This window comes from Bombina bombina, chromosome 4, assembly GCF_027579735.1.
Source record: "Bombina bombina isolate aBomBom1 chromosome 4, aBomBom1.pri, whole genome shotgun sequence".
In the NCBI taxonomy this organism is placed as follows: domain Eukaryota; kingdom Metazoa; phylum Chordata; class Amphibia; order Anura; family Bombinatoridae; genus Bombina; species Bombina bombina.
Window position 1 is genome coordinate 78,516,470 of NC_069502.1, and position 26,766 is coordinate 78,543,235.

The 26,766-nt window shown below is 38.1% G+C and overlaps 1 protein-coding gene across 2 annotated transcripts in view; it reads left to right on the forward strand.

Moving 5' to 3' along the window:
* Positions 1–8,556: 8,556 nt before the first annotated feature.
* The window catches only part of LOC128655921 (uncharacterized), a 233,721-nt gene continuing 215,511 nt past the window's right edge, over positions 8,557–26,766 (forward strand). Inside the window, exon 1 of one of the 2 annotated variants that reach the window (XM_053709526.1) lies at positions 8,557–8,704. The gene's annotated coding sequence lies outside the window, so the exon portion shown is untranslated. The other variant, XM_053709525.1, reaches the window with a different exon arrangement.

Sequence of the window (26,766 nt, forward strand, 5' to 3'; positions counted from 1 at the left end):
AGTTTTGAGAGAAAATAAGACTGCAAGCCTTATTTACAGATCAAATAGTGGAAGGATTTTCATAAAGTTTAATTATACATCGATTCCTTTGCAGCAAGAAATTTTTAATATCTATTTTTGTCATCAACTGATTTTTTCTAACTCTATATTCACCACTATCTTGTCTTCAAGAATAGACTTTGTACTTTTGATTATCTATTTGAAACAAGACACCAAAGGAAATATTTTTTGCAACCCAAAAGCGGGCTCTCTCTCATTGCTTTGCCTATGTTTTTACCATACCATTTTTTATTAATTTTTTTGGCTAAAAATTTTGTATTGTTTTATTAAATTGTTCTTATGAGTTGATCAACTACCTTAGAAGAAAATTCATTGAATACAAATTGTATTTTATCTGTTATTGCAATTTCATTAAGATATTATTAAAATAAGCCATATTAACTTATCAAGTTACTCCTTCACATTGACCTAGTCAGTTACCACTGTTATTGCTTAATTACTAACAAATATTATTTTAAGTTTGGAATTTATAGGTTACTATCGTGTACAAAAAATTACATTAATACATAATTAGAAAGTGACAAAATTTATATATCCAACATCAGCCATAGTTTAATAATACTTTAAGCTAGAAAAGCGCCACTTTTTACATATTTTTTCTATCCCCCACCCTTGGGGGCCCAGTAGCAATTGCGCCCTCTGCACCCACTGTAGCTTCGCCCCTGGGTACACTGTATTTATAAAGTGTCACGCTCTTCAAGGGAGCAGGTTCAGGTGTTGGGAGCTGCTGTGCAGAGGTGTCAGGTTCTGGGGTTAAAGTTGTGTTTTGTCTGCGTGAAACTTTCCTTTTTGGCATAATTAAAATGGTACAAGGATTTTAGGAAATAAAGGTGAATGTTTTATTCATAGAATAATTAGCAATGCAGAGAGATGCAAACTAGATAAAGGGCAAAGTCTCTGCAGACAAGAATAAAAAGTAACTTGGTTCAGACAGTCTTAAAGCAGGCAAAAATGTAAATTAACTGTAGGCAAGAAACTTGGCAATAGCAGGCAGGATACATAGATATGTTGTAGACCAAAACTTGGCAGTAACAGGCAGGATATGAAGAGAGGCTGTAATCTGGTAACTTTGTAATAACAGGCAGGATACTTGCATATGCTGTAGACTGGAACTTTGTAGTAACAGGCAGGAATGCTGATTTGCTCTAGACAAGTAATTCTGTAACAGCAGACAGGATGTGAGGATAGACTGGAACTCAGTAGTAACAGGCAGGAATGCAGTTCTTTGTAACAACAGGCAGGATACTTGCATAGGCTGTAGACTTGTAACTTTGAAGTAGCAGGTAACAAGCAAGTAAAAGTACCTGAGGCAGCCCTTAGGAATTATCAGTGAATTAGCCAAGGTCAAATACCAGGAAATCAGTCCAGAAACAAAACACAGTGCCAAGGGAACATCCAGAAGATTAGTCTCAAAATGAAGCAGTAATCTGGCACCAGGAAATCTAACAAATCCAACAAATATGTATTCAAACAGAACTCTGGAAAAGAGGCTCTGTCAGAGTACACCACTCAATGTCAAGGCCCAGAACTGTAAGCAAATCTGCATAATATAGTAGGCTGCTGATTATATGATTTTTTACAGCTGGTAGGCAGGTGAAGTCAGAGAGTCAAAGTTGCAGCAAACAGAACACCAATATTCTCAGCCTGTGAATAAGCCATCTGGTGGTAAAGAGTTAAGTCTGCAGGCTGAGAAACAACTGCAGCAGAAATAGAAACAGGTCCCAGGTTCAAGTCTAAGCTAGATCATGACATAAAGGGATGGACGTGGTCAGCAACAATACTCAGGTAGGCTGTGGCATTTAAATGATGCTCAATTGGTACTAAGGATCCAAAAGTGTGCCAAGAAAATATACCTTACACCACCACCACCAGACTTAACTGTTGATATAAGGCGGGATGGATCCATACTTTCATGTTGTTTACGCCAAATTCTGACAATACCATCTGAATGTCACTGCTGAAAGTGAGATTCATCAGACCAGGCAATGTTTTTTCAATCTTCTATTGTCCAATTTTGGTGAGCCTGTGCAAATTGTAGCCTCAGTTTCCTGTTCTTACCTGAAAAGAGTGGCACCCGGTGTGGTCTTCTGTAGCCCATCTGCTTCAAGGTTCGACGTGTTGTGCATTCAGAGATGGTATTCTGCATACCTTGGTTGTAACGAGTGGTTATTTAAAATACTGTTGCCTTTCTATCATCTCAAACCAGTCTGCCCATTCTCATCTGACCTCTGACATCAACAAGGCATTGTCATCAACACAACTTCCGCTCACTGGATATTTTCTCTTTTTTTCAGACCATTCTCTGTAAACCCTAGAGATGGTTAGGACCATCACATGGTTAAGCCCAGCACATTTAGGATGAAATAGAATGTCCTAACGGCGGGTGGGGTTAATATCCGTTTATTGTATAGTGCCAAAGCTAGATAGTGAAGATATCCCCATGTTAGCACAGGTGAGTAAATGAGTGATTCAAGTACTTAGATTGTCTAAATCAGGGATATCCCAAAAATCTGATCTGTCTCCAGTCCTTGAGAAATAACATTGAACACCATTTTTATACTTAGTTAAAAGGAAACTAAAGTCATTTTCACACAGGTATGGTACCTATTAACAGTTAAGTAACAGTTTTGTAAAAACTCTGCATTGAAGAAAAAAATGTTTTATAACAATTTGCACTGTTTTGCAGTCCAGGGTTATACCCATTAAAAAGCTTTTAGAGTATGTTTAACTTATCTTCTTTGCTTTGGGCAATTTGTTGGTATGTGTATATTTTTGTAATATGCCTGCAGGCACCAGCATTTGGCTCATTTCATTGCTGGATTTATTAGCCTAAAAGTGCAAAACACACTGGTTTGGATTTGCACAAATATTTTGTGTTATTGCTTTTACACTTAAAAATCAAGAGCTTAAAATAGCCAAATGCCACTGCCCACAGCCTTATTCGACATTTGTTTCTATAATAAATGATGAATTCTGAAAAAAAGCACGTGCCTACCAATTAGGGTTCTATAAAACCTGAGCTCCCGCACTGATCAAATAATCATTTTGTTGTGTTTTTCAGGAAAAGTGTGCTGGATACTGCAGGATGCCCTCCAGCCTCTCTTGGTGCAGGGGGGGGGGGTAGATTATAGGAAAAAGATGCACAATGTAAAAAAAAATAGAACATCTGTTGCAAAAGCTGTTTTTACTTTACATTAAACACCTTTCTTGTGTGAGTCCCACGCAATTTCTGTAACCTGCAATGCTGCAGATCAAATAGCTGGTTTAGGCAGTTTGCAGGAATTTGTAGACAGGTTACCGATTTTGCTTTATGCCTTTCTAGGGAGTGTGGGACAAAGAATTTTTTTTTTTTTTTTAAAAAAAGCTTTACTTATATCAAACAAAAGTGCACATCATAAATTGTATGCACATGGCATAAGTCAAAAATGTTATAGTACAATATGTCATCAAATGAATCCCTTACATTGACTGCGAGAAAACATGCAACATGCAATGTATATTACAATTTTACGCAATTAGACCCTGTGCCAGTTGTCATTATTGAAAAGGTTAGTATTTTTCTTGCTAACAAATTTGTCAGAGCCAGAATTTAGCAGATGCTGTGTTAGCTTAGGGTATATATCAAAATACATAAGATCAGATGGAATAGAAAGATATAATATTAACAGATTAAAGTAGTTTGTCCTCCTTTTATATTTATAGACAGGGTCCAGCATATGGAATCACATTCTCTGAGTCAGTGTACTTCTTTCTAATTCTCAATTTTAGCATTTCAGACCTCTCTTGGGTCTTTAATAAAGTCACTTATAAACAGTGTTATAGGTATATGGGGATAGGATTTAACATAACAAATAAAAAAAAAGAAAAAGAAATTACATCTCAAGAAAACAGATGTGGTGTTGTTAAAGGTTATTGGACTATAGTGAAGTAGAGACACAAATAGCCAGTAAGTATATATCAACATTGTATTTGGTAATACCCATAACTGTTATGTTCAGGTGGAAAAGGTAAGACGTAGGCGTTATATAAAAACCTTAAATACATTTGGATAGGCCTCACAGTGGGTTTATTCAGATAATCTGTAGGGAAAGTATGCCCAAAAGGAAAAAGAACATTTATATTCTAGGATTAGAAGGGAAAGTGTTTATATCCTTAGTGTCATAACCCTGCAACACTTAAATGGATTTATAGCAGTAGGTAATAAGCAAAATGTTTAACTAATGATATAGGAAGGGTACTGAGAGCAGGGGAAGATTCAATGTTAAGGCAGTCAGGTATATATAATAACAAATAAGTGGCGGCATCCCATCTGTATAATATATAGATATCCCCCCACCTGCCACTGCGGCCATCAGCCGCGGCTGAGGTGACAAGGTGTGTGCTCAACATTCACGCCATTAGTATTATTGATAATGCAATAATCAGCCTGAGAGTTTTGATCAAGGGAGTTGGTTGTCTCCTTTTGCCACTGATCTACCTTATGTGTCAGGAACTTTTAAAGGGTAGTGGTAATATTAATATTATGATATCACCTCCCCTGTGCTGCAGCTATAGCATCCACGTGGCGAACATGTTAACACACATACTGTAAGTGTATATTCAAAACCATAAAACATCAAACCAAACAGTCATCACAAAACCAAACAGAATACGGTAAACATCTCAATTGAGTCATCAATACTTTCCTATAGAGAGTCTGTTGGTGAATATACATTGCAAGGATACTGTAAGCCCCCAGAATTTATCAGCATACTAATCTGAGCATAGGCGCCTTCAGGGAGGGTAGCTGGGCAAGGTTGGGCAGCACCCTTCAATAGCTTTGAGTATCTGGCAGTTGTAACATCATGGCATGTTAAGGGATGGTTCGTAGTCCCTGAGGAATTATAAAAGACATTGAGGTCTGTCATATAACATATATGGTCAGATTATCATCCGGATACATAATGTAAATTGATGAGCTTAAAGTCTCCAAATTTGCATCCACCCCAGGGCCCCCCCCTAGCCCCCGCGGCAGCCACAGCGACTCTGAGTCCTGTTTTGCCCACAGATGTGATCTTGTTTGCCAAGTGGTATCTGGAATCATTAAAGTAGTAAGGTGTATTCTCTGCTCGCCAATGCTGACAGTCGTATGTGTTGAGCCCAATTTTCCCATCTGGGGATAACTTGATGGTCCAGGTACCATTTTAGATTGAGCGGCGATGCGTTTCCATCTAGGCGAGTCCGATGTTAGAAAGAAGTATGCAGCTTGCATGTTATGCCAGGACGGAGTATCCGCTGCTATATCTTTATTGCCTAGAGTTATCGGCGAGGATGTTGTTTTAATGCAACCTCCTAGTTGTGTAGGTTCTCTATCCCTCAGCATGATAGTTTGCCCATCTTCCCTGATCTTCAAAATTGAATCAGGCCCATTCACCATAGGTTGCTGCAGCGTTGGTTCGTGACCTTAGTGGCTCCTGTTCTTTCCATAAGAGATTGTAGGTCTTGCTCCAAAGGAGCTTTATCTATCATTGCTTGCAGCAGGGCTTCTATTTTAGCTAGTTGGAGATCCAAAGTGGTAGAAGAGACGTCGGCCCACATTGTGGCTGCCTGATGTCGTCGCCGACACCTACTGTGTGGTTGCGATGCTTAAGAGATTATGCCTATTTATGATAAGAAAGGCTTTTGATAGTCTACAATATTGTTATAGGTATAAAAAGTATCCAGTTCTGGCTAGGCACCCCTGGAATCGAGGTGGGGGGGACGTTGCTTTAAAGTTGCTCCCGCTACAGGCCTCGGCCGTCCCATTCCGCCTCCTGGATCATTAGTACAGCAACTGAAGTTGGAAATTTGTTTGTGGTTGTAATGGTACACGAAGTTAATCGTAATAGTATTAGAGGCTGCAAAGTGATGGTAATAACCGGCGGGTTACCGATTTTTCTCCCGGAGCTACAGAAGAATGCGACTGCACAGAGCCACTGCTTGAACACGCCCCCGACAAAGCACATATTTAAAATAATTTTCTAATTTATTCTATTATCAAATTTTCTTTGGTCTCTTGGTATCTTTTGATGAAAAGTAGGGACATAAGCTCAGGAATGTTCATGCGTATAGGAGCACTATATGGCAGCAGTTTTGCAAGAATATTATCCTTTTGCAAAAGCACTAGATGGCAGCACTATTTCCTGCTATTTAGTGTTCCAGACGCCTACCTAGGTATCTCTTTAACAAAGAATATCATGGGAATGAAGAAAATTTGATAACAGAAGTAAACTGGAAACTGTTTTTAAAATTGTCACAAAAAAAGGTTTATATCCCTTTAAGTAAATTGAATGAGCATTCTGTAAACTCCAACACACAATATTCTTTTGATTTCTAAGTTTACAATATGGGCTCGATTTATCAAGCCCTTCGATCACAGGTTTGCACAAGGAGAAGTGATCAGACCACTGCTTCCATTCCCTGTTCTGTCGGTCTCTTCTTACTGGGGAGATTGACAGCTTCTGCCCACTAATTATTGGCTGTGTACAGGCAGGGTTGCCTGCGAGCACACAGGAGCACTCATGTACAATGGTAAATCCAGGCAGCAATCCAGAGACGGACAGGGGCGAATATGTCCGCCATATGATAAAATAATAGAGCCCTTTGAAGACATTTTAAGCTTTTCAAGTGATCTCCTTTAAACAGCCGAGTTCTTAAATCAGGGCTGACAAACCTATTATCCCAATATTAAAGAACATTAAAATAATTATAAGTGCCATAGTCCATCTTTCTCCTTTCAAGGCCATTTGGAACATTAAAGGGACAGTCTACACCAGAATTTTTATTGTTTAAAAAGATAGATAATCCCTTTATTACCCATTCCCCAGTTTTGCATAACCGGCACGGTTATATTAATATAATTTTTACCTCTGTGATTACCTTGTATCTAAGCCTCTGCAGACTGCTTCCTTATTTTAATTCTTTTTACTGACTTGCATTTTAGCTAATCTGTGCTGACTCCTAGGTAACTCCACGTGCATGAGCACAATGTTATCTATATGGCACACATGAACTAACACCTTCTAGTTGTGAAAAACTCAAAATGCATTCAGATAAGAGGCAACCTACAAGGGCTAAGAAATTAGCATATGACCTACCGAAGTTTAGCTTTCAACCAAGAATACCAAGAGAACAAAGCAGATTTGATGATAAAAGTAAATTGAGAAGTTGTTTACAATGGCATGCCTAATCTGAATACTGAAAGTTAATTTTTGGCTAGACTGTTCCTTTAAGAAAAGCACAAAAAAAGTGAATGCTCTGTAGCTTTTTGCATGAATGCGTTTTTTGTGTATGTATGTAACCCTTTGTGTGTACCTATGACTTTATATGCCCTCTATTTATTTGCATGTGATTGTGTCTGTGTCACTCTTTCTGGATTCATGCATGAGTTTGTCTGTCTGTGAATTCCTGCATGTGTGTTTATGTGAATGTAACTCTGTGTGTATCTTCATGTTTGTGTTTGCATGACTCTATTTCTCTAAGTATATGTTTGACTCTGGTTTCCTGTTTGTGTGTTTATGTGAGTGTAACTCTTTGTGTATCTCTTTATGTTTGTGTTTGCATGACTCTATTTCTCTAAGTATATGTTTGACTCTGGTTTCCTGTTTGTGTGTTTATGTGAGTGTAACTCTGTGTGTATCTTCATGTTTGTGTTTGCATGACTCTATTTCTCTAAGTATATGTTTGACTCTGGTTTCCTGTTTGTGTGTTTATGTGAGTGTAACTCTTTGTGTATCTCTTTATGTTTGTGTTTGTATTACTCTATTTCTCTAAGTATATGTTTGACTCTGGTTTCCTGTTTGTGTGTTTATGTGAGTGTAACTCTTTGTGTATCTCTTTATGTTTGTGTTTGCATGACTCTATTTCTCTAAGTATATGTTTGACTCTGGTTTCCTGTTTGTGTGTTTATGTGAGTGTAACTCTGTGTGTATCTTCATGTTTGTGTTTGCATGACTCTATTTCTCTAAGTATATGTTTGACTCTGGTTTCCTGTTTGTGTGTTTATGTGAGTGTAACTCTTTGTGTATCTCTTTATGTTTGTGTTTGTATGACTCTATTTCTCTAAGTATATGTTTGACTCTGGTTTCCTGTTTGTGTGTTTATGTGAGTGTAACTCTTTGTGTATCTCTTTATGTTTGTGTTTGTATGACTCTATTTCTCTAAGTATATGTTTGACTCTGGTTTCCTGTTTGTGTGTTTATGTGAGTGTAACTCTTTGTGTATCTCTTTATGTTTGTGTTTGCATGACTCTATTTCTCTAAGTATATGTTTGACTCTGGTTTCCTGTTTGTGTGTTTATGTGAGTGTAACACTTAGTGTGTCCCTTGGGCTGTGCATGATACTCTATATACCACTGCATTTGCAAGTGCTGTCATGTGCTTGTTCCTTTAAATTGGGATTTTGGGGCGGGGCTTTATTATTCTAGGGCTCAAGTGCCTGGTGTTTTTGCATTCCAGCAAAACCTGTGTATTCTGTAGCACAAACTAGTGCTGAGATATCATTTTGCATTACTTTAAACTGTTTCCACATTAGCAAACACATCTCATTAGTGAATGCAGTACATTTTCATATGGGAACTCTTTATCACACTTGGAATGAGGAAGAGGTTGCAGAAATGTGAGCAAAGGTTAGTAAGCACACCTGAACCTCCTAGCTTGTAGTTTACAATCAGTAGAATGAGGAAGATGCAGTGACAATTTAATCAAGGTGCACTGTAGCTGCCCTTGCATTAAGGAAAGCCTTAGTCTGCTCCAAAGTAAACCCCATCAGAAAGCTACCGGTTTTATGTAAGTCTCTCTTAATAATATGTTTTGTTCCTTTTGTTGACATAATGAAACAATTGTATATGGAAGCTACTGTATAAATTATATTGTAACAATGTTTAGCTTCTAATACTAATGTTAGTGTTTATTTTAGGCTTTAAAATCTTTCTAGAGTCTTAATTAGCTGCAATTCTTTGTATATTGTTATCAATGCCATTATCAGATTGTTTTGTGATATGAATATACTGTAAAGCATTATTGCATATTTAAAGGGAAATCTAAATAACAAAATATAAAAAAAAGTTCATGTATTTAAATAATCATGTTTTAAACAACAACAAAACATGTTTTACTATAACAATTAGTCTGATATCTAGAAATCGATTCTGTTGTGCTGTAGAATACATGCTGTAAACAACATAAATGTATATGTTACCAATATAACAAGGTTACTGTGACATAAGACAACTTGTATTTACAGTCATATTTAAATAGTGTTGAAATAGTCATTTTATGAGAGAGAGAGAGAGAGAGAGAGAGAGACCCCCCCCCCTCCAAAGGAACGATAGCCTAACAAAATTATTCTAGTTTATATAGACTGTGTGATGGTGAAGGAGCGCATCCAAACAAAAGATACAACACTATTAGTAGGTGTTGCGTTATATCACAGGAGTAGTTTAAAAATAGAGCAGTATCCTAGTGTAAGAAAAAATATGAAGAGTAATAGTGCTGATAGAAATTAATGGAGTGGTTATACAAAGAATGCTAGAAATGATTATAATGATAATAGTAAAGCAGTTTAAGTAAAAATATATATATATAATAGAATATGGTATTAAAAAATATAAAAGATCTATAGAGTTAAACAATAATAATAAACAGAAGATGTTAAGGTCATGTATTAGAACTTAACATAAAAATGATTGGCCAATCTTGAAAAGTGGATTAAAAAATATATGTGCACAGAGGATATGAGGATATCCAAGGAGAAAAAAATAAAAATAAGGAAAAAAAAGGGGGTGAATAAAAATAGGTGGAGTGTCCCAGAGTTGATGAGGGATATGAGTGAACATGTCCCCAAAAAATTACAAATAGAATGTCACAGATAAGGGAAGTGTAAACGGATCCTAGGTGTAGTGTGATTCTGTGGACAACAAGCAAAGATAGGTGTAGTGTGAATCCAATTAATGAGATACCTGTAAAAAAAAGAGAGCACAAAGGGCTGCACAAAACAAACTCAATAATAGAAATACAATTGAAAATTTTCTCACCGTTTTACAGAAAAACTCGGGCTGGTATGTCGTTTACAAGAGCGGTCTATGCATTTCAGCCTGCACCGAGGCTTTATCAAGACTATACAAGCTGAGAGTGTTCTCAATATTTAAAGACTTGTTCAACCAATACTGTGTAAGGGGGTGTAGCATCATTCCGTGTCATTACGCATCACGTAGTACCTGGCATATTTATGACTTATACAGGTAATTGGGTTTATTCGAATAGAAATACAGGTTATATAACAGGCATTTATATACCAGAATAAAAAAATGTGTTAGAAGGCAGTACAATTGTAAATTAATATGGCTTGTTGCGCCATTTTGGAGTTGGGAAATTTTATTTAGGCTATGGGCAGCCATTAGAAAGCACATATTCGTAAATATTATTACAGATAAAAAAATTATTATGGGAAAAAATATATATATCACACAAGTGCAAGTCTTTACATCAGTACTATAGGATTGCTATAGGGAATTACACAATTGGATTAAAGGGACAATTGTTATTGTTTTAAAAGATAGATAATCTCTTTATTACTCATTCCCCAGTTTTGCACAACCAACACAGTTATATTAATATACTTTTTACCTTTGTGATTACCTTGTATCTAGGAACCTTCTTCCAGCCCCCTGATCACATGACTGTGTTACTATTTATTATCTATTGTCTTAAATTTAGCATTGTTTTGTGCTAAATCTTAAATAACCCCCTGTGCCTGAACACAGTGTTATCTATATGGCCCACGTGTACTTTCTGTCTCTCTGTGTTAAAAAGAGATTTAAAAAGCCTGTGATAAGAGGCAGCCCTCAAAGGCTTAGAAATGAGCATATGAGCCTACCTATGTTTAGTGTAAACTAAGAATACCAAGAGAAAAAAGTAAATATGATGCTAAAAGTAAATTGGAAAGTTGATTAAAAATAAAAGTCCTATGTTATTAATGAAAGTTTAATTTATACTAAACTGTCCCTTTAAGTATTAGAGGTTTTTTAAGACAATGCTTTGCATGGGGTAAATTATGTAGCAGATGTACTAGCAATGTTAGCTTGCGAGAAGTTGACAGTATTTTGGAAGAATATAACATATTTTAAAGATTTAACATGTTAAAAAAAATTAAACGAAGTAAAAGAAATACAGCATATAATAAGATTATACAATTTGTTCGCATATCGCAAAAAACTTAATGGAAAACACAGCTAAACAATGGCCATAAAAAGCACAATTTAAAAAGGAAATCAGGCCGAGTTGGTGTAGCACATAATAGAAAAAAACAGGCAACATATCCTAATAATAGTATGTTATGGTATGTAGGATATACAGCTATATAGACATAGCTATACAGTAATATTACTAGTTGAGGAAAATGAGTATAAAAAAGTTTTTTTTTATATAAAATTCCAAGTGTAATGTTACTGAGTAATACCAATAAGTAACGTATATGGTATGAACATACCTATGGGTATTAATAAAATTAGAGGAATTGTGGTATAAAGTTGTGTTCAGATACAAGGTATTGGTATGTCTCAAAGATATATTCTAAAAGAAATTATAACCTATACAGGTTTAAAAGATACAACTTAATATAATAAACTTATGTGGCCTAAGGTGTGTTTTGAATGGCTAAAGGTGTATTATAAGACTAGCTCTATTTAATGGGGTTAGAAGGTTCGTTGGTCACAGTTGTATAGAAACCTTTCAGGTACACACCAAGAAAAGACAGGAGATTTTAATCTAAACCCAATAGGGGTTTCAGAGAACATACACAGGGGAGAATGATTAAGTACATTTTGGTTTAAGAGGGAGACTACAATAGGTGTGCAATTTTGAAATCTGCATTTAGACCTTTAGGATGGATACTATCTAATTCAAAGATCCATTTGTATTTAGCATGAAGTAACTTCTTTTCAAAATCTCCCCCAACCCCCCCCCCCCCCCCCACTTCAGTCTTTCTGTATTTTTTGTATTCCCATAAATTTTAGGGCTTTGGTATCCCAATTGTGTATTTCTTTAAAGTGTTTGTACAGGGGTATATCAACTATGTTTCCCTCTATTTTGAGATGTTCCCTGATGCAGTTTTTTAGAAACCTACTCGTTTGGCCTACGTATTGGAGTCCACATGATCATTCCATTAAATATATTACTCCTTTGTCTTTGCAGCAAATCATTTGGTTTACTTTAAATCTTTCTTTTGTAATGTATGATTCAAAGAAGTTCTTCCTTTGGCCATGTTTACATGCTTTGCATTTGTAGCATAGAAAAAAATCTTTAAGTGTGTCACCTTGAACCCCTTTTATTATATTGGGCTTTTTTCTCTTAGTAGTTGGTGCCAAAATAGTTTTAAGATTTCTTGTTTTTTTATATATGAAATGTGGTTTTTCCCCTATAATATTATCTTCTTTAAGGATGTTCCAGTGTCTTATAATTCTCTCAATTTTATGCTTATCTTTGCTATACTCTTGTGATGAAAGGGACGTCCAAGATTTGTTGATTTATGGATACATCTTTGTTCTTATAGCTGAGTAGGGTACTGCTATCAATCTTTTCCACTTCTTCTATGGCGGTGTTGTTCTTTCTTTGAAACGGTCCAAAAGGATTTTTGATTGTGAACACCATTCTTCTGGTTGGGAACAATTTTTCTTAACTCTCATAAGTTGTCCTTTGGGTATGTTGTTAATCCAATTTTTGTGATGGCAGCTTTTTTGATGGAGATAGTTGCTGCAGTCTACTGGTTTGAAAAAAAGTGGATGTATTGATCCTTTATGGGAGTCAATCCTCAGATCTAGGAAATTAATTGCACTATAGGAATATTGGTGTGTAAATTTTAAATTGATCGTATTTTTATTCATCACACTGAGGGTATGATTCAGATCCTCTAGACTTCCCTTCCATATTATTAGAATGTCTTAGATGTACCTGTGATAGAGGACCAAGTCCGCACTGGCTGAGCAAGAGTCCCAGAAGATGGACTCCTATCTCCCCTTATATAGGTTGGCATAACTTGGTGTGAACTTGGTCCCCATCGCGGTACCGCATCGCTGATTGTAGAATTTCCCATGAAAGTGGAAATAATTATGGGTTAATATATAGTTTATTCCATTTAGGATAAACTCTTTCTGTATGGGTGGTATGGTAAGATCCTTATCCAGAAAGTACTCCACTGCTTTTAGACCTTCAGAGTGGGGGATACAGGTGTACAGTGATGTTACGTCACATGTCACCCAGATGTACTCCTTTTTCCAGGTTATTTTTTTCAGAGTGTTAAATACTTTGGTAGAGTCTCTAAGGAAAGATGGTAGGGTTTTTACATATGTTTGTAAATGTTTATCTATATAGGCTGATGGATTACTTGTTAATGATCCGATACCTGAAATTATTGGTCTTCCAGGTGGGTTTTTAATGTCTTTATGGATTTTTGGTAACTGGTAAAAAACAGGTATTTTTGAAAAATTTGTAAGATTATGGGAGAGATACTCCAAAGATGATTTAAGAAAAAATCTCTTTAAAGTGAGTTTTCTTACCAGGACTTTAAGCACTTAGATATGTGTGGAACTTGTCCAACTTTGCAGTTGGGGCAAAAGATAGCCCTAAACTGAGGACTTCTTTATCTTTTTCTGATAGAGAGGCTTTGCTTAGGTTAAAAATACCTTTATGTGTCACTGGGGAAGATTGACTGGAGCACAAGGCTTTATGATTGATTGAAACATCAGATTTGTTGACACAGTTTTCAGATGTAAGTGTGCTCTTGCTGTTATATTTGGGATTATTTATTCTCCTTCCTCCTCTTCTTCCGCTATGAGGCGCCTTTTTGGGGTGTCTGCAATTTCTAATACACCTCCTGCAGTTTGAACAACGCAGTTTGAATTTAGGCTTTCCCCTAAAATAGGACTTCTTGAGGGGATGAAGATCTCCATAGTTTCTACTCTCAGCTGATTGTTGTTATTGGTGGTAGCTTGTAGAGTACCTATTGGGACCTTTCTTATAGTTATCTCTCCAGTTAGAGTGTCTGTATCTCGGAGTTCCCTCCTGTCTCCAGTTTGGAATGTATAGAGGGGTTGCCTCTTGACCCCAATCTGTCTTATGTTGATTAGAATTATAGTCAGACAAATTGTGATTTGCCTTATGTTTGTATCCTGGTTGGTCATTTTTTGAATTAATGGAAGTTCTCATTTCTAGAATGTTGAAATGTCGGATAATTATTCCTAGATGGTTGAACAACTGAATAGTCCTCATATGTATTGTGACGATTTTCATGCATGCGGTCAAAGTTAGCATGTTGTTGATTATCATCATTAAAGTAAAATTTAATTGAGGGTTGGTATTGGGAATGGTGTTCTCTTGTGCAGCTCCTATAGTGGGGTCCTGGTGTAGGGTAGTTAAAACTTCTATGGTGTATATAATGTTTATTTTGTGTATAGTCTGTGTTGCTTTGTCTATGGTGTGTACCTGAGTATACCTCGATAAAGTTTGCTTGTTTGTTCTCATTGGGAGTTTGTTCTATAGAGGTGGAGTCATCTTTGGCATTATTTTAGCTGATGTACCCCTGTACAAACACTTTAAAGAAATAAGTTACTTCTGCTGAATACAAATGGATCTTTGAATTAGATAGTATCCATCCTAAAGGTCTAAATGCAGATTTCGAAATTGCACACCTATTGTAGATATATAAAGGATATATGAAGCACTAGGACTTAAAACACTTAAGCCTCTCTCTATTAACCCCCTCCTGGTTAACAAGTTTATGAATTTTAAAATATTGTAGCCTCCCTCTTAAACCAAAATGTACTTAATCATTCTCCCCTGTGTAAGTTCTCTGAAACCCCTATTGGGTTTAGATTAAAATATCTTGTCTTTTCTTGGTGTGTACCTGAAAAGGTTTCCATACAACTGTGACCAACGAACCTTCTAGCCCCATTACATAGAGCTAGTCTTATAATACACCTTTAGCCATTTAAAACACACCTTAGGCCACATAAGTTTATTATATTAAGTTGTATTATTTTAAACCTGTATAGGTTATAATTTCTTTTAGAATATATCTTTGAGGCATACCAATACCTTGTATCTGAACACAACTTTATACCACAATTCCTCTAATTTTATTTAATACCCATAGGTATGTTTATACCATATAGGTTATTTATTGGTATCACTCAGTAACATTACACTTGGATTTTTATATAAAAAAAAACTTTAGGTAAGAGGTTTATACTTATTTTCCTCAACTGGTAATATTCCTATATAGCTATGTCTATATATCTGTATATCCTACATACCATCACATACTATTATTAGGATATGTTGCCTGTTTTTTTCTATTATGTGCTACACCAACTCGGGCTGATTTCCTTTTTTAATTGTGCTTTTTATGCCTATTGTTTAGCTGTGTTTTCCATTAAGTTTTTTGCGATATGCGAACAAATTGTATAATCTTATTATATGCTGTATTTCTTTTAAATCGTTTAAAATTTTGTAACATATTAAATCTTTAAAATATGTTCTATTCTTCCAAAATACTGTCAACTTCTCGCAAGCTAACATTGCTAGTACATCTGATACATAGTTTACCCCTTGCAAAGCATTGTCTTAAAAAACCTCTAATACTTTCGTGTCATTCCCTATAGCAATCCTACAGTACTGGTGTAAAGACAACTAATGCACTTGTGTGATATATATATATATATATATATATATATATATATATATATATATATATATATATATATATATATATATATATATATATATATATATATATATATATATATATATATATATATTTTATCCGTAATAATATTTACGAATATTCGCTTTCTAACGGCTGCCCATAGCCTAAATAAAATTGCCCAACTCCAAAATGGCGCAACAAGCCATATAAATTTATAATTGTACTGCCTTCTAACACATTTTGTTATTCTGGTATATAAATGCCTGTTATATAACCTGTATTTCTATTCAAATAAACCCAATTACCTGTATAAGTCATAAATATGCCACGTACTATGTGATGCGTAACAACACGGAATGATGTTACACCCCCTTACACAGTATTGGTTGAACAAGTCTTTAAATATTGAGAACACTCTCAGCTGGTATAGTCTTGATAAAGCCTCGGTGAAGGCTAAAACGCGTAGACCGCTCTTGTAAACGACATACCAGCCCAAGTTTTTCTGTAAAACGGTGAGCACATTTTCAATTGTATTTCTATTATTGAGTTTGTTTTGTGCAGCCCGTTGTTCTCTCTTTTTTTTACAGGTATCTCTTCAATTGGATTCACACTTAGAATTATTTGTTGCACTTTAGATTTTTCTTTCCACCCCTGAAACGGACTACACCTATCTTTGCTTGTTGCCCGCGGAATCACACTACACCTAGGATCCGACTACACTTCCCTCATCTGGGACATTCTATTTGTAATTTTTTTGGGACATTTTCACTCATATCCCTCATCATCTCTGGGACACTCCACCTATTTTTATTCACCCCCTTTTTTTTCCTTATTTTTATTTTTTTCTCCTTGGATATCCTCATATCCTCTGTGCACATATATTTATTTTAATCCACTTTTCAAGATTGGCCAATCTTTTTTTATGTTAAGTTCTAATACACGACCTTAACATCTTCTGTTTATTATCAGTGTTTAACTCTACTGATGTTTTATATTTTTTAATACCGTATTCTATTAAATATATATATTTTTACTTAAAGGGGCATAATAATTCTCTAATAAATTACAGAGTGTTTTTTTTTTTGCATTATTAACCCTAGCTATAGGTTTATTTTCCACAAAGGGGTTACTCACATAAGTAAAGTCCTGCTCAGTACCCAATTAGGAATAAAATTATACATCAATGTATACACAGGAATCAGCAAAAGTCCCTTCTTTGTGAAAGTGCACGTGCAAAGCAAAAGGCCCACTGCAGGCCTCCAAAATATCACAAAAGTAAAAAAGCTCCACAACTCTATGTAATTCAACTCAATTTATTCCAGAGTGTGAATCCAACACAGCAACTTTTCGGTCTCTCAACCCTTACTCATGCTCATAATAGCATGAGTAAGAGTTGAGAGCACAAAACGTTGCTGTCTGTTGGATTCACACTCTGGAATAAATTGAGTTGCTGTGGAGCTTTCTAACTTTTGTAACAAAATCACACATATCAGTCATAACTCATAATTTGTGTAATTCTTGCTTTAAAATGTCCATTTTACATGGCTTCATTAACCACTGGCTTAGTATTACATCACACAGTACTTTGCCCAGTGTAACGTGTTGGTGTAGTACCTACATCCAGCACAGTGGCTCATGTTGAGGTCCCAGCTGTCAGCTTAAGCAGCGGGAACCACAATCTGGGGGCAGAAGATATCTACCTGTCAGGGTGCAAGGAATCAGACTGAGACGAGAAGTGCAAAAATAATCTCACCTTTATTAATAACAAAAATAATAAAAAGTCCACAAGTCAAATAACAAGCCAGGAGTCAAAACCAGTGTTGGTAGTTAGACGAGCCGAGTCAGGAGTCAAAGCCTGAGTCAGACGGGCTGGAATCAGGAACAAGGAGAACAGCAAAGTCAGGAACAAGCCAGGGATCAGGAACCAGGAGGGATGTCAGACTAGCCAGGTAATACACAGGAACTCACAAACAGGTCTGAGACAATGCAAGGGCAATGCATTCTGAACAGAGGCCCTTTAAATAATAAGTGAGGACATCACAATTCTGAGACTGATACCTGTCTCACATGGATGATGCACAACATTCTGGCCATAAGAGTGTGTGCAGGAAATGAGCAGCATCACACACTCTGTACCAGATTCAGTAAGAAAGGTGAGTAAAATGGCTGCCAGCAGCACATGGCAAACAAAGCAGGGAAAAAACCCTGACAGTACCCTCCACTCAACGACACCTCCCCCGCGGGAGGACAAAAGGCTTATTGGGGAAACAGGCACGGAAGAGCATGAACATCAGAGGAGGGAATTCATGAATGCTCCTCTGGACTGTAGCCCCTCCAGACTGTAGCCCCTCCAGTGAACCAAATACTGTACGTGGCCCCTGGACATATGAGAGTCAATAATGCTGCTGACCTCATATTCTTCATGGTTGTCAACAGAGATGGGATAATTCAACACAGTGGTAAACCAATTACAAACCAATGGTTTCAAGAGGGAGACATGAAAAACATTGGAGATGCGAATAGCAGGAGGAAGGTCAAGAGCATAGGCCACAGTTTTGACCCCTCGGAGTATCCGAAAAGGAACAACATAATGGGGAGTCAGTTTATTGGAAGGCACACGAAGGTTCAAGTTGCAGGAGGACAGCCAAACCCTCTCACCAACCTGGTAGGAAGACACGGGCAGACGCCTACGATGAGCCTGGAACTTTTGGTACTGCATAGAACAATGAAGGCAATCCTGAACCTGCACCCACATGGAACAGAGTTGCTGGAGATGCTCCTCCAAAGCCGGAATACCCTGGGACATGAATGAATCGGGCAACAATGATGGTTGAAACCCATAATTCGCCATGAACGGAGATAACTGGGAGGAAGCATTAATAGCACTATTACGAGCAAACTCTAGCCAAGGTAACAGTTCAGACCAATTATTGTGATGATCTGAGACATAGCAACAGAGGAACTGTTCCAGAGCTTGATTAGACCATTCCGCAGCCCCATTGGATTGAGGGTGATATGCCGATGAGAAGGAAAGCTGGATCCCCATTTGAGCACAAAAGGAATGCCAAAATCTGGAGACAAACTGGCTACCCCGGTCCGACACTATCTCCTTGGGTAACACATGTAAATGGAAGACCTCCCGGGGAAAAATTGAAGCAAGCTTCTGAGCAGTAGGCAACTTCTTCAAGGGAATGCAATGTGACATTTTAGAAAAACGGTCAACCACCATTAGGTTAACAGTATTGCCATAATTGGAAACAGGGAGCTCGACAATGAAGTCCATGGAAAAATGTGTCCAAGGATGCTCACCATTAGCAATAGGTTGAAGAAGATCCACAGGTAGACGTTGAGGGGTCTTATTCTGTGCACAGACTGAGAAGGAGGCAACATACACAGCAATATCAGAATGAAGACCTGGCCACCAGAATTGCCGAGTGACAGACCAAATCATTTGGTTCTTGCCCAGGTGACCTGCAGCTTTAGGATAGTGGTAAGTGTGCAATAGTTTAGTTAGAAGATTCTCAGGTACAAAGCACTTACCACTAGGTTTCTCAGGAGGTGCATTGGTTTGTGCAGCCAGGATCTCCTACCCTAAGGGAGAAGTCAAATTAGTACATATGGTCAGGAGGTATAACTGGAATAGGTACAGACTCCTCCTTGGAGAGAGGTGAAAATTGATGAGAGAGGGCCTCAGCCCTAACATGCTTACTACCAGCCAGGTAGGAGACCACATAATTAAACCGAGACAAAAATAGTGCCCATCTGGCCTGTCGGGGCGACAAACGTTTTGCTTTGGATAGATAAGTCAAATTCTTGTGGTCAGTAAGAATGAGCACTGGTTTGCTAGTACCCTTGAGAAGGTACCTCCATTCCTTGAGTGCCAAAATTATGGCCAGTAATTCCCTGTCGCCAATTTCATAATTGCACTCCGCCGGAGACAATTTCTTAAAGAAGAAACCGCACGGATGCAAGGAACCATCAGACGGAGGACGGTGAGACAAGAGGTCACCTGCTCCAGTCTTAGATGAATCGCCCTCAAGAATGAAAGACAGGACAGGGTTAGGATGAGCCAGAACTGGAGCGGCAGCAACGGCAGTCTAAAGACTCTCAAAAAACTTATTGGCAGTAGGTGACCAATGGCGTGGACCATTCTCCTTACGGGTCATGTCAGTGATAGGTTCGAACAAGGAAGAAAAGTTTTTAATAAACTTCTTATAGTAATTTGGCAAAGCCCAAAAAACGTTGAATAGAGCGAAGGCCAACTGGGTGAGGCCACTGCAGGACTGCAGACAACTTGTCAGGATCCATGGAGAACCCTGCAACAGAGATGACATAACCTAGAAAGGTTACTTGAGTCTGATGGAACACACATTTCTCGAGTTTACAAAACAGGCCATTCTCACGTAGTCTCTGAAGTACCCGTGTAACATCAGAAAGATGAGCCTCAAGAGTGGGTGAGTGTATGAGGATATCATCTAAGTAAACCACAACACACTGTTGCAACATATCTCATAGAACATCATTTATAAATTACTGGAAAACAGATGGAGCATTACATAGGCCAAAGGGCATTACAAGATACTCATAATGCCTGCTGCTGGTGTTAAATGCTGTTTTCCATTCGTGGCTCTCCTTAATCCTAACGACAGTGTATGCTCCTTTCAAATCAAGTTTAGAAAAGACCATAGCTCCCTTGAGGCGGTCAAAGAGTTCCATAATGAGCATAATAGGGTAAGCATTCTTAATGGTAAGATGATTAAGACCCTTATAATCGATTCATGGTTTTAGCTTGCCACCCTTTTTCTTCACAAATAAGTCATCCCCTGCAGGAGAGCAGGATTTGCAGATGATCCCCAGTGACAGAGCATTGGCAACATATTCCTCCATAGCACAATTCTCTGCCACCGAAAGAGGGTAAACCCGGCCCGAGGAGGAATGGCTCCGGGTTGCAGGTCTATGGCACAATCGTAAGACCGGTGAGGAGGCAACATACCGGCACTCACCTTGTCAAAAGCATCTTGGAACTCTCAGTACTCCTAAGGCAATTGAGATACTGAAGAAGTGCACAGGACTTTGACTGGTTTCCGAAGACAAGTGAAAATACATTGCAGAGACCATGACAACATTTCGGACCTACACCAGTCGAGACTGGGATTGTGCTTTTGGAGCCCGGGATTACCCAGAACAACCGGAAAATGCGTAGAGAATCACCTGGAGCTGGAGGGTCATAGATAACAGAGTGGTTTCATGAGCAATGAGTGCAGGCTTAAGAGGCCTGCCATCAATGGCCTCAATAGCAATCAGAAAGGACTGAGGCAATACAGGAATGGAGTGCTGTGATACAAAAGCACTGTCAATTAAATAGCCCACAGCACCAGAGTCAACAAGAGCCTGGGTGACTATGGAGGAGTTCACCCAGGAAAGGACAACCGTGATCAAAGGTTTCTCCTTTAGCGGTTCCGGTGATGAGGATAAACCACCCAAGGTCTGCCCCCGACAGGACCCTAGGTGCCAGCGTTTAACCGGCCATGTAGGACAAGACTTTAAAATGTGGCCCTGTAACCCGCAATAGAGGCAGAGCCCCTCCCTCCTCATAAAGGCCCTTTCCGCCATGGAGCAACGTGTGAATCCCAACTGCATTGGCACAGCAGTACATGGGAGGAGAGGGAGTGATGGGTGGGAACAACAACGTAGGAGACAACGGAACAGGAGGGTTCCGCAAGCGCTCCTTGAAAGAGGGCCTCTCTCTGAGTCTGATGTCAATTAGGATTAAAAAGACACCAAAGCCTCGGGATCCTCTGGTAAATCTCTGGCAGCAACTTCGTCTTTAATCGCATCAGAAAGCCCATGAAAGAAGGCGGCAACAAGCGCTTCAATGTTCCAACCAACCTCTGCGGAAAGCATACGGAACTCAATGGCATACTGAGCAAAATATATACATGTCAAGGGATATTCAGGGATTCCTGAAAGATATCAGTGTCCCAACGTAACTAGCGCTAATTTTGAAAAAAAAGTGGTTTGGAAATAGCAAAGTGCTATTTGTACTTATTGACTTATAACTTGCAAAAAAAGCAAAGAACGTGTAAACATTGGGTATTTCTAAACTCAGGACAAAATTTAGAAACTATTTAGCATGGGAGTTTTTGGTGGTTGTAGATGTGTAACAGATTTTGGGGGTGAAGTTAGAAAAAGTGTGGGTTTTTTTTTCCATTTTTTCCTCATATTTTATATTTTTTTAGAGGAAATTATAAGATATGATGACAATAATGGTATCTTTATAAAGTCCATTTAATGGCACAAAAAACGGTATATAATATGTGTGGGTACAGTAAATGAGTAAGAAGAAAATTACAGCTAAACACAAACACCGCAAAAATGTAAAAATACACTTGGTCCCAAACGGAAGGAAAATGGAAAAGTGCTGTGGTCATTAAGGGGTTAATATATATAATTTCATAGGTAAATTAAAAAAGGCTCTTTTTCTGTTTAAATGGAGTGATAGTAAAAATGCTAAAAATTCTCCGTTATTTTGGTTGTTTTTGGTTAAATACGTTTTTTTAATAGTAATTTAAAAATGATATAAATTAAACTGACTCTCCAAGCAGATATAGAAGACAAAGGAGCAGTTTTAACAAATGGTAAATGCCCCTTATGCGCAAGTGAGCTGCAACTGATGTTTATCAAGCACTGCTTCTTAAACCCTCTCCATCCATTCTGAGGTGGCGGATTAAATTTCCCCCGGACTGATTAAAACCGGGTAATTGACCAGCCCTGATGTTGCATGAGAGCAAGGGGCACTGTTAGTGTGGGCAAATAATGCTGCCTGCAATTTGGAATGCCAGGACAATGCCCCATCTGGACAATGATAAATATGCCCTATAGTAGCTAGGGTCCCCATAGTAATCCATCAGAAACATGCAATTGGCACATTGGGCCATTTGTTGCTTTGTTTTACAAACAGGCTGAATTAGCAAAGCTGATAAAGTAGCAAGTGATCTAACAAGAATATCTAGATAAGCAAAGCACACAATGAAGAACAGTAAAACGTTTTGATGTAGAGATGGCTTTTCATGGGGATTTTTTGTAAGAGTTTATACACAGAGCTTTAAGGAAGCAAAACTAGGGGTCAAGTCCTAAAATAAAGTGTGGGAAATCACCAAGACTTCCACCCCCTCACAATTAATATTGTTTTATACACACACACTGTATTTATATCTATATAATCTATACACTTTGGTTAATTAAAGCAAATTAAAACCAATGAAGGGCACTTTAGTTAATTAAAGCAAATTAAAACCAATGAAGGGCTGAATGGTTGCCTTTGGACCTGAGACTCCTCCTCTGTCACAGAGTCTCATCCAATAAAAATGGTGCAATAGTCCTATTTCTGCTGAGGTGAGCTAAATAACCCCAGAGCAAGTCAAACAGAAATGTAATAACAATGTGTTCCACACAGTGTGGGGTGATCACACAGCAGGACCGCTGACAGGCTGCATTTAGTGTATTGCAGGAAGTGTTACTGCCCATTATTAGAGGATCTCACTATTCCTCTAACCAGACTGTGCTCCAGCTTCTCCCATCACACGTGTGTGTGTGTGTGTGTATATATGTATATATATATACATACACACACACACACACACTCATTGGCCACTTTATTAGGTACCCCTTGCTAGTAACGGGTTGGATCCCCTTTTGCCTTCAGAACTGCCTTCATTTTTTGTGGCATAGATTCAACAAGGTGTTGGAAACATTCCTCAGAGATTTTGGTCCATATTGACATGATAGCATTACGCAGTTGCTGCAGATTTGTTGGCTGCACATCCATGATGCTAATCTTCCGTTCCACCACATCCCAAAAGTGCTCTATTGGATTGAGATCTGGTGACTGTGGACGCCATTGGAGTACAGTGAACTCATTGTCATGTTGAAGAAACCAGTTTGAGATGAATTGAGCTTTGTGACATGGTGCATGATGCTGCTGGAAGTAGCCATCAGAAGATAGGTACACTGTAGTCATAAAGGGATGGACATGTTCAGCAACAGTACTCCAGTAGGCCGTGGTATTTAAACAATGCTCAATTGGTACTAAGGGACCCAAAGAGTGCCAAGAAAATATCCCCTACACCGCCAACACCAGCCTGAACCGTTGATACAAGGCAGGATGGATCCATGCTTTCATGTTGTTTACACCAAATTCTGACCCTACTATCTGAATGTTGCAGCTGAAATTGACTAATCAGACCAGGCAACATTTTTTTTCAATCTTCTCTTGTCCAATTTTGGGGAGCCTGTGTGAATTGTAGCCTCAGTTTCTTAGCTGACAGGAGTGGCAGACAGTGTGGTCTTCTGCTGCTGTAGCCTATCTGCTTCAAGGTTCAACCTGTTGTGCGTTCAGAGATGGTATTCTGCATACCTTGGTTGTAACGAGTGGTTATTTAAAATACTGTTGCCTTTTTATCATCTTGATCCAGTCTGCCCATTCTCCTCTGACATCAACAAGGCATTGTCATCCACACAACTTCCGCTCACTGGATATTTTCTCTTTTTCTGACCATTCACTGTAAACCCTAGAGATGGTTGTGCATGAAAATCCAAGTAGATCAGCAGTTTTTTAAATACTCAGACCAGCCTGTCTGGCACCAACAATCATGCCACATTCAAAGTCACTTAAATCTCCTTTCTTCCCCATTCTGATGCTCAGTTTGAACTTCAGCAAGTTGTCTTCACCACGTTTAGATGACTAAATACTTTGAGTTGCTGCCATGTGATTGGCTGTTTAGCAATTTGTGTTACCAAGCAATTGAACAGGTGTACCTAATAAAGTGGCCGGAGAGTGTGTGTGTGTATATATGTATATACACAATATAGCCCTTTCCATTCACATGTCCTGTCATATACCATACACCTTTGAACCCTTATATAACATTTGTATTAATATTTATATTAATTTGTATCAAAGCATATATATGTGTGTAACATTTTATTTTAATGTATTCATGTTGTGCTTCATGCACATTTTATTTTAACTCTTACACTTCACATAGGTCTTCAGTTGTGCACACCTGATGCATGCTACATTTGTTAGCACTTGAGTGAACATGTTTACTTTCAACTTGTAATATGCTCGTAAGCTAGGGCGATATGTAATATCGCTTATCTCGACTCACACTAATAACACCTTGCCGCTTGTAATCGGGCCCTTTATGTTTATATATACATGTGTACACACACAACAAAATGCATTAAAAATGTTTACCTATATAATACAAAATTTAAAGTGCAGAGATTTTTATCACAGTGTGTGCTGGGAAAATAGCTGATTGGATTGTGCAAACCAGACACATATCCTATGGGCACAGCTCTGAAAAATAATCTGTAGGACATTGCACCTGTACCAGCCATATACTCACTACCAAAGGCAGCCTATGGAGGAGGGGCAATGTCCTAGCTGCATATAAGATATGCACAAAATAGCACATAATCAGTAGATTTCTGAAGCTCATATTGTTATTGCTGTGAGTGTTATAGGGTTGCTGACCATTCCATCTTCTTCTACATCAAACATTCCAAGTGAGTTAAGTGATTAGTACTATTCAGATAAAGCAAATTATATAAAGGGACGTGACTAAGAAGGTTTCTAGCACAAATTAATGTGTTCTTGGTGAAAACCCCTAAAGCGAAAATGAAAGCAGGTACCATCTTAAAAGAAGCCTGTTATTTCAGTGTGACTTATGACATAAGCTAAAACAAAACATATTGATATGTGCACAAAGAGCTGTCTGCACTGATAAGATTAAATCTTTCCCAGTCTATATACAATGCAACACCTTTTTAATAATAAACTATGTGATATAAAAACATATAAAACAGATGGCGTTACCATGGTGTGTTAACCCCTTAGTGACCGAGGACGTGCAGGGTACGTCCGGAAAAAAAAGGCAGTTAACGCCTGACGACGTACCCTGCACGTCCTCGGCTAAAGTGAGTTCTGGAAGCGATCAAGATCGCTTCCAGACACTATTACAGTACCGCAGAGATGCCTCGATGTCTAGGCATCCCTGCAGTGCTGTTCCGGCGTGCCGGGACCGGATTGATCACTCCCCCTTGAGTGATCACTTCCGGTTTTGCTCCACGTGGAGCCCAGCAGTGCAGCAGAGCATCGGAAGCGATCGGACACGCTTCCGATGCTCTGCTAGTGTGCTAAGTGCCTCGGTGGGTCGAGGCACTTAGTTAGTATATAAAAAATGTGTTAAAAAAACGGTAATAAAATAAAAAAGTCCCCACATATTCCCCCCCCCCTCCCCCATGAGGCTTCCAAAATGGCGATGCCCAGTGCATCATGGGGCCTCTGGGGGTGTCCCTAGCCTGCCTCATCATAGGGGCAAGCTAGGGTCACCCAATCTGAGCCTTCCCACAAAAAAAAAATAATAATAAAATCTCCCATTTGTCTGATCAGGTCAATATTTGTAAATATTGACTCTGATCAGTGTGGATCTCCCTCCCTCTCCTTACTTGTGATTTTGTTGGAGAGAGAGAGAGACCTGTATTTTAGCAGAGAGAGATTTATTTCTTTAATTTGTTAAAAAATTTAAAATCCAAAGGCTCTTTTCAGAGCCATTAAACCCTAGCTTGCCAGTGATCACTATATATCACTGGCAGTAGCACAGCTGCACTTTTTTTTGCTGTCTGTGCATTTTTTTAGGGGTTAATTTTTGTTGTTGTATTTTTTTTTTTAAAAAACCCAAAGGCTCCTTTCAGAGCCATTTAGCTAATTTAATTTAATTTAAAGACTATTTAACCCCTAGCTTGCCAGTGATCGCTATACATCACTGGCATTAGCATAGCTGTACTTTTTTGCTGTCTGTGCATTTTTTAGGGGTTAATTTTTGTTGTTGTAATTTTTTAAAACCCAAACGCTCCTTTCAGAGCCATTTAGCTAATTTAATTTAATTTAAATCGTATTTAACCCCTAGCTTGCCAGTGATC